Source organism: Coregonus clupeaformis, unplaced genomic scaffold (genome assembly GCF_020615455.1).
Source record: "Coregonus clupeaformis isolate EN_2021a unplaced genomic scaffold, ASM2061545v1 scaf0330, whole genome shotgun sequence".
Lineage (NCBI taxonomy): Eukaryota > Metazoa > Chordata > Actinopteri > Salmoniformes > Salmonidae > Coregonus > Coregonus clupeaformis.
Window position 1 is genome coordinate 141,627 of NW_025533785.1, and position 9,474 is coordinate 151,100.

Consider the following 9,474-nt stretch of genomic DNA (forward strand, 5'->3'; position numbering starts at 1 on the left):
TCCAGGTGTTTACATTTTTTGGTTGCTCTCAATAAAGGCTTTTTTATGGCAACCATTCCAAATAGCCTATTGGCATGGAGGTGGTGTCTAATTGTAGATTTGGAGACTTGGTGACCCCCAAGAAATGACCAAGTTCTGTATTTCTCCAACTGTGTCCCTTGGACTTTTCTTTACCTTCCAAACCATCTTCCTCACTGTATGTGGGGACAAGATACACTTCGTCCTCTACCAGGCAAGTTTACCACTGTTCCAGTGGTTTTAAACATCTTCATTGTTGCCCTAATAGTGGTAAGTGGTATATTCAATTTTTCAGTTGTTATTTTGTACCCATTGCCTGATTTATAAAAAGTCACAAACCATCTTTCTGTTTTTTAATTGTGAGTTCTTTGCCTTTCCGAATGGTGATGGAAGACAAAGGGATTGTACATGTGTGTTACCAAATTGTTACACCCCAGTGAAACGGAAGCCATGGAAGGCCCATAACAGTTCCTTAAAATGAGATTAACCTAAAAAAGTAGAATGTTAATGCAGATTAAATGTTGTTTGATTTGATTTATAAAATTCTTTAGGGGTGCCAATAATTTTTACACCTATGCTCACATATGCTCTGTGTAATTAACATACTCACACACACACACACACACACACACACACACACACACACACACACACACCCGCACACACACACACAGTGCCACTAATCCAGTTCGCCAGACAGGAAAATGCAGTGTGGAAGATATTAAATGGAAGGTATTTTAGATTGGAGACCAATCGACTTCCTGAAACTGGGGGTGATCATTTGGTTATCAGGGAGGCCCGGTAAACTAATCCTATAAATCGAATGAAAACAAACAAACAGCATCTGAAATTACACCTATTCCCTATGTAGTGCGCTACTTTTCACCAGGGTCCATATAGGACCCTGGTCAAAAGGCCGCATCTGAAACGGCACCCTATTCCCTGTTTGCAGTTTTTAATATGATAATATGATCAATGGGCCCCACCCTGGTTGGTAATTCGACCAGACTTACTGCAAGTTTAGATAGTTGGCCCCTATCTAAAAGGTTTTAGCTGACATGGGCTAATTGAGTGACTGCTGATGCACAACCATATTTTGAAATTGCACATTGTGTATTCTATTATTCTAACTCTCAACAGTAAGTTGAGACCAACTGAGTCCCCCAAAAAAAAAAAAATATATATACACAGTAAATTTTTGGGGGAATTGGTCCGTGGGCCTACAAAATGGGGACCACAGGTGCGCCAGTTCCCATTCCTGCCCTATAGTGCTCTACTTTTGAGCCACGGCCCATATAGGACCCTCGTCAAAAGTAGTGTATTATATAGGGGACAAGGTGACTTTTCAAATAAAATAAAATAAAATGTTATTTGTCACATGCGCGAATACAGCAGGTGTAGACCTTACAGTGAAATGCTTACTTACAAGCCCCTTAACCAACAATGCAGTTTTAAGAAAGAATAAAAAAAAAAAAAAGTAACAAATAATTAAAGAGCAGCAGTAAAAAATAAGAATAGCGAGGCTATATACAGGGGTACAGGTACGAGTCAATGTTGTGTCATCAGCAAACTTAATGATGGTGTTGGAGTCGTGCCTGGCTATGCAGTCATGAGAGAGTAGGGAGTACAGGAGGGGACTGAGCACGCACCCCTGAGGGGCCCCCGTGTTGAGGATCAGCTTGGCAGATGTGTTGTTACCTACTCTTACCACCTGGGGGCGGCCCGTCAGGAGGTTCAGGATCCAGTTGCAGAGGGAGGTGTTTAATCCCAGGGTCCTTAGCTTAGTGATGAGCTTTGAGGGCACTATGGTGGTGAACGCTGAGCTGTAGTCAATGAATAGCATTCTCACGTAGGTGTTCCTTTTGTCCAGGTGTGAAAGGGCAGTGTGGGCGCAGATGGAGATTGCATCATCTGTGGATCTGTTGGAGCGGTATGCAAATTGGAGTGGGTCTAGGGTTTCTGGGATAATGGTGGAAAGGCACACAGACACAGCCAAAGAAGGGGCTCAGCACATGGACACAATTGAAATGCTTAAATTAGTCCTAAATTAGTCCACATTCTTGTATCACCCTGGAGCTGCAATACTCTGGAAATGTTAATCACATAGTTACTACAGCATATTACTTCCAATCTTTGGCTGGCCATAGCTAAAGCCCCACAAAGGGATGTTCATCTCAACAGCTAGACCCTGCTGCTTCCCCTGGCAGAGGGATTTTGCTAACCGTGCAGGCAGACTGTTAATAGGTGCCTTTCGATCTCATTGACGGCGGGGTGTCAGACACGCTAGTGTCAGGATTTATTACCGGTCTGTGCGTTCCTTAGTTTCCCTTATAGCTTTCCTCCTATTCCGTGATGGTGGGGATGACCAGTGATTAGGCTGTTGGCTGTGATGGAGCCCGATGAGGGGAAGTTATTTTGAGTTGTTGTTGTTACTAGTTGTTGTTGTGTAGGGGATAGATCCCTCGATGCCTATCTTTTTGTCCGTCTGACTTCCTAGCACCTACATACGCGCACATGCACACCTAAACGTGTGCATCAGAACCGGCACAAACACAGATGAAAAAAGGAGAAATAGTGTCTGTCTACCCCCTCTGTTTTGGCCCATATTATTATTATTATTATTATTATTATTTATTTTTGATCGTGATCTTTGATCTCTGAGCTTTCTATTTTAGTTTTTCATTTAAGTTATTTCCATTAATTTGGATGGCCCTTTTCCATCTTACAACAAAATGTAATCCAACTCCTTATCATCTTATAATGCAATCATCTTCTATGTCATGATACAAAAAACAACTTATTATACTAAGTTGTTATGATATTACTACACTGTATTATGTTACTCTCTCTCTGTTTCTCTCTCTGTCTCTCTGCATATTATCCTTTTGTTCATTCACACTACACAGCTCTATTAGTTTCCATATGTCACTTATGTCAACACTCCAAACACAACATGATATTTAACTGAAGAAAATAGGATTATGGCAGGCTAGCCCTATCAGGCCCTGCTCTCATGTGTAATTCTGCACCGCTGAAAAACATAAACAAAAACAGCCAGTCAAGTGGAATGTGAAGGGCTTAAAATGATCCTAACTAATCATACTCAAATAGAAATACCACTGGGCCAACACAGGAGGTTTATACACAACTTACCATGACGTGATCCACATTTCCTGATATACTACAATAGCTAGTGGCAACATGATTCTAGGGCCATTTTAAGTTCAATCAAATAAGGAAAATATTTTTTTGTATGAACTATGACAGTTGTTTCCCAAATAAGATGAGAAAAGCATGGTCTTATTGTAGTATAATAACCAGAGAGGAATAACAGACTTATGTCAGTGCATTCGGAAAGTATTCAGACCCCTTGACTTTTCCAAATTTTGTTGCGTTACAGCCTTATTCTAAAATGGATTAAATAAATAGAATCTACACACAATACCCCATAATGACAAAGCGAAAACAGGTTTTTAGAAATGTTTGCAAATTTATAAAAAAATAATAACGAAATATCTTATGTAAATAAGTATTCAGACCCTTTGCTATGAGACTCGAAATTGAGCTTGGGTGCATCCTGTTTCCATTGATCATCCTTGAGATGTTTCTACAACTTGATTGGAGTCCACATGCTGTACATTAAATTGATTGGATATGATTTGGAAAGGCACACACCTGTCTATATAAGTTCCCAGAGTTGACAGTGCATGTCAGAGCAAAAACCAAGCCCTGAGGTCGAAGGAATTGTCCGTAGAGCTGCGAGACAGGATTGTGTCGAGGCCCAAATCTGGGGAAGGTACTAAAAACATTCTGCAGCATTGAAGGGCCCCAAGAACACAGTGCCTTCCGTCATTCTTAAATGGAAGAAGTTTGGAACCACCAAGACTTCCTAGAGCTGGCTGCCTGGCCAAACTGAGCAATCGGGGAGAAGGGCCTTGGTCAGGAGAACCTGATGGTCACTCTGATAGAGCAGAGTTCCTCTGTGAAGATGGGAGAACCTTCCAGAAGGACAACCATCTCTGCAGCACTCCACCAATCAGGCCTTTATGGTAGAGTAGCCAGATGGAAGCCACTCCCTCAGTATAAGGCACATGACAGTCCACTTGGAGTTTGCCAAAAGGCACCTAAAGACTCTCAGACCATGAGAAACAAGATTCTCTGGTCTGGCGAAACCAAGATTGAACTATTTGGCCCGATTGCCAAGCGTCCCGTCTGTAGGAAACCTGGCACCATCCCTATGGTGAGCATGGTGGTGGCAGCATCATGCGTGGGGATGTTTTTTCAGCAGCAGGGACTGGGAGACTAGTCAGGATCGAGGAAAGATGAAATGAGTACAGAGAGATCCTTGATGAAAACCTGCTCCAGAGCGCTCAAGACCTCAGACTGGGGCAAAGGTTCACCTTCCAACAGGACAATGACCCTAAGCACACAGCCAAGACAACGCAGAAGTGGCTCGGGACAAGTCTCTGAATGTCCTTGAGTGGCCCAGCCAGAGCCCGGACTTGAACCCGATCGATCATCTCTGGAGAGACCTGAAAATAGCTGTGCAGCAAAGCTCCCCATCCAACCTGACAGAACTCGAGAAGAGCTGCAGAGAAGAATGGGAGAAACTCCCCAAATACAGGTGTGCCAAGCTTGAGCTTCATACCCAAGAAGACTTGAGGCTGTAATCGCTGCCAAAGGTGTTTCCAACAAAGTACTGAGTAAGGTGTCTGAATACTTATGTAAATGTGATATTTCAGTTTGTTTTATTTTATAAATTTGCTAAAATATCTAAAACCTTTTTATGCTTTGTCAATATGGGGTATTGTGTGTAGATTAATGAGGAAAAAACAACAATTTAATCAATTTTAGAATAAGTCTGTAATGTAACAGAATGTGGAAAAAGTCAAAGGGGTCTGAATACTTTCGAATGCACTGTATATACCACATGATGATTGGTATGTACTTGCAGATACTTTTACTTGATTTTTTTACTTGACAAATGGCACGCTATTCCCTAGTGCAGAACTTTTGACAAGAGCCCTGTACTATATAAGGAATAGGGTGCCATTTGGAACACAGCCTCATGCTACAGCTGTGAGGCTTACGGGCCCCTCTCTGCCCTATTCAGCTCTGTGATGATTACATGTATTGGGTTAGCAACATTGTGAATAATCATCATGGCATGACATTCCTCTGTCCTCCCTCTTCTATGGCTTTGCCATATATTCAAATCATAAAACTGTTATCACATATATGGAGAGAACACGTGAATAAAGAGGGTGAGGGGGTTGAACGAGGGACAAAAACAGACAGAAACATGGCCACGGGGAAGATGTTTGGAGGTGGGGGTGCTGCGATTTTTCCCGCCAACAGAGGACAGGACTAGTAAAGGACCAGAGCACTACTTTTGAGGAAATGTTTTTTTCCATTATTATTTTTTTTTAATGTATATATTTTTTCCATTCAGATTTTTCAAGGGTGCTGCAGCACCCTCAGCACCCCTACTTCCCACAGCTATGCACAGAAATATATTTGCTAGACAGAAATATATATTTGAATCATAAAACATAAATTTCTGTTATCACATATATGGAGAGAAAACATGTGATTATTGGCTAGATAGTGAGGGGGTTGAAGGAGGGACATTACAACAGAAACTGAGAAAAAAAAACGTTGAGGGAGAGAGTGTGTACATTCTGTTTCTCCTGGAACACTGTAATATACAGTGAGTGATGTGCATTCTCTGTAAACGTATGTATTTCAGCTTGCTGTGAGACAGCATCTACTAGGGATGTTCCATTCCATATCTCTGTTCTGAGCCATGGCAACAAGCTAGGAATATTCAATTAAATATATCACCCAGTTCACAGAGTTCAGTCTCAATTCACAAGGGTTGCTATGGGTGTCTGCAGGTTTTCTCCTCTCACCTGGTACCTCATTGATCAATGCATATCATACATTGACCAGACTGGTCAGTTCACCTGTTTTCCCAGGTTTTAAATAAGTGACTGGTTCAAAAAACAAGGAATGAACAGAAGCAGATAATGCAGTCCTTGAGAGCCATGGGTGGAGACTCCTAAATCAAGATTGACTTTTCCAGTTTGTGGATTTAAAGAATTTCCTAAATACCAATTCAAATGGTTTAAGTAACTGTTAATGGTTAATAACAACAACAACAATTGCCACAAAAAACAATGACACATAACAGTGTGTTCTGTTTGTCTCAGAAAGGCCAAGTCAGGCCAGGTTTCTCTTGGTGATTTACCAGTATCGTAGCTATAAGCCCTCTCCTCGGTACAATATGTTTTTTTTGTCCAATAAGTGGTGGTTAGTACCAAGAACACATGCTGTGATCAAGCTTAAACCTCTGAATCAACACTTTAATCGGAAACAGATAAATAGGCAATGGTCAAGCGTCACAGGGATCACAAACACAATGCCATAAACAATAACACCCCGAGAACAACACTTATTAGACACCCCTGGGGATTGTATTTTAATCTGTTCTGGCGTGAGTGTGTATGTATATGTGTGTGTGGGTGGTGGTGTGGGGGGGTTAGAAATCCAATAGCCAGATGCTCTATGGGGGGGCTGATGGCTGAATAGAATGGCAACATTCTACAGTAGCCTCACCCCCCACCCCCCATCCAGCTTAGCACCACTGATTGAAGAAAATAAAAAAATAAAAAAAGATTATGAAGCCAATCAGGGCTGATGAGCCTGGGTCAGGGGTTAAATGGGGCGGGGTGGGGTTTTATGACTGTTGGGGGGTTGTGGAGTGCGGTGGGGTGGGACATTAAAGTTCAAGAGCAGGACAAGACAGATCAAAGGTAGCTAGTATTTAGCATCATAGCCCACAATTGGCAGGATGATCCAAGGGTTGGCAGATATCTGCTCCCCTGCTTATTGCAAAGACAATAATGCTGCTTTTCGAGCTGTAACACCAGTGTTACTCTAGTGTATACACCCTTATGTTATACTCAGTGGTGTAAAGTACCTAAGTAAAAATACTTTAAAGTACTACTTAAGTAGTTTTTTGGGGTATCTGTACTTTACTTTACTCTTCATATTTTTGACAACTTTTACTTTTACTTCACTACATTCCTCAAGACAATTATGTACTTTTTTACTCCATACATTTTCCCTGACACCCAAAAGTCCTCGTTACATTTTGAATGCTTAGCAGGACAGAAAATGGTCAATTTGCACACTTATCAAGAGAACATCCCTGGTCATCCCTACTGCCTCTGATCTGGATAACTCACTAAACATAAATGCTTTGTTTTTTAAATGTCTGAGTGTTGAAGTGTGACCCTGGCTATCCTCGTAAATTAAAAAAAAATAAAAAAATTGTGACGTCTGGTTTGCTTAATATAAGGATTTTTTTATTATTCGTACTTTTACTTTTACTTTTGATACTTAGTATATTTTGCAACCACATTTACTTTTGGTGCTTCAGTATATTTAAAACCAAATACTTTTAGACTTTTACTCAAGTAGTATTTTACTGGGTGACTTTCACTTTTACTTGGTCATTTTCTATTAAGTATCTTTACTTTTACTCAAGTATGAGAATGTAGTACTTTTTCCACCACTGGTTATACTGGCAAAATTGTGTTTCCATATAGGGCTGACAGTGTGGACTTGTGAAGAGCTTATAGCCCAAAGGCCGGGCAGATGGCGATATTGAGTCGTTTAATCTAACCGTCCAAAGGGAGTGCATGCAGTTGGCTATATGCTCGTATCCCCCGTGAACCGGTTCGTACATAATACATTCTCCATTCATGCTGAAAGGCGGCATTTCCTCCTTAACTCTTTAATGGCGAGGCAGACAAAAAAGGGGGAAATAAGCATACTTTCTTTATGAAACACTATTTTCTACCACCATGCTAGAGTGGCTAATGCCACTTCCTGATGTTGCGCCCTGCGTTCAGCCAGGGTTAAACAACAGACTGCTGCAACCTGATTGGCTGAGCGCGATATGCAGCATCCAGACTAGCATTCCTAGGCATTAGCCACTCTAGCATGGTGGTGGAAAATGTTGTTTCATAAAGAAAGTATGCATATTTTCCCTGTTTTTCTTCGCCTTCTCCCCATACAATTTAGTTAGGGAGGGAAATCAACACCTTTGCAGCCTAATGGAGAATGCTTTATGTCGAACCAGTCCAAGTGGGGTACAAGTGTATAGCCGGCTGCTTGCACTCCTTTTGGGCGGTAGGAAGAAGGCGACTCAATATCGTCATCTGCCAACCTTTAGGCTATGAGCTGAATCAACAACCTCTGTATAATCAAAACAGTTGCTTTGTAGAAGATGTTGAACTTCACAGTTAACCATTGTTATATAAAGAACAGCTGAAAAGTACCAGTGGCCCCCAAGTGAGCAGGTCCCCGGGCCATGGTCCAGTGAGACACGGGTGCCAGCCCACATAGATGGAAACAGAAAGGTCTGAGCCTTTTGGGTAAAACACTGGGGTAAATTCTGTATGGAAATGCGCCACAAGACAAGTCAACAAAGCAGTAGTTTTAAAAACAGAGGTGTTTTTCTATGCAGGGACCATGAGTTAGGTTAGCCTATATTAAGCACTTGTTTGTACAGCACAATGAATAACAAGTGTGTTGATGCGCACAGCCTACACACCGAATGGGAGTAGGGGGCATCATTTATCCATGACTGAGAATGTTGTGTTAGCTGGGAGATCAACTGTGCATGCAGATTTGTATTTAAGAGAAAACAGAATAGGGCTAAGGGGCCAATTAAGTCAATTAAATGAAATGAAATAAATTGTGTTAAATCTAGTCGAGTTGCTCCAGTAGGCCTATATGCTAACATCCCCAGACTGGAAGTGTCTGGTAAGACTATTGCTACTTTTCACGGGAGAAATAAAGTTATTCTATTCTAATAAAAAAAATAGCCAGACGGTGGCAGCATTTCCAGGCTTTTACGCGCAGTAAACGCTCCTGACGCACCAAGTAAATAGAACACAAAACAGCACACATCTCGTCCATGTCATCACTATCACGGTTTAAATACCTATACTACAACTTAAACGTGATTCCCACACTACGACAAGGATTTAAATGATTTTTTGCTGAAAAACGATCTATATGCATTAGATATGTCTGCATAAAAACACTATTATCACGGTCCATCTTGGAGATAAAATACAGTTAATTGCAGGCTTGTTGATGAACCATAAGTAGAAAGTAGAAAGAATATAGAGGTCTGATACGCAGCGCACTGCTGGACAGGGACAGGGATACCCAAGCGCGCAAAATATATAATAACGTACGGTTATTTAACAAGTGGGGCGACGCATATTTAGCAAGTGTGGCGCTCCATGACATGAGGATGTTTTACACTTTTACAGTTTAATGTGCTCTGCAATGCAGGCTCACAACAATATGAATGGTGCTCAGCTACATATTGTGCATTTGATAAATAATAAACATTCACAGTTTCCCCACAATATA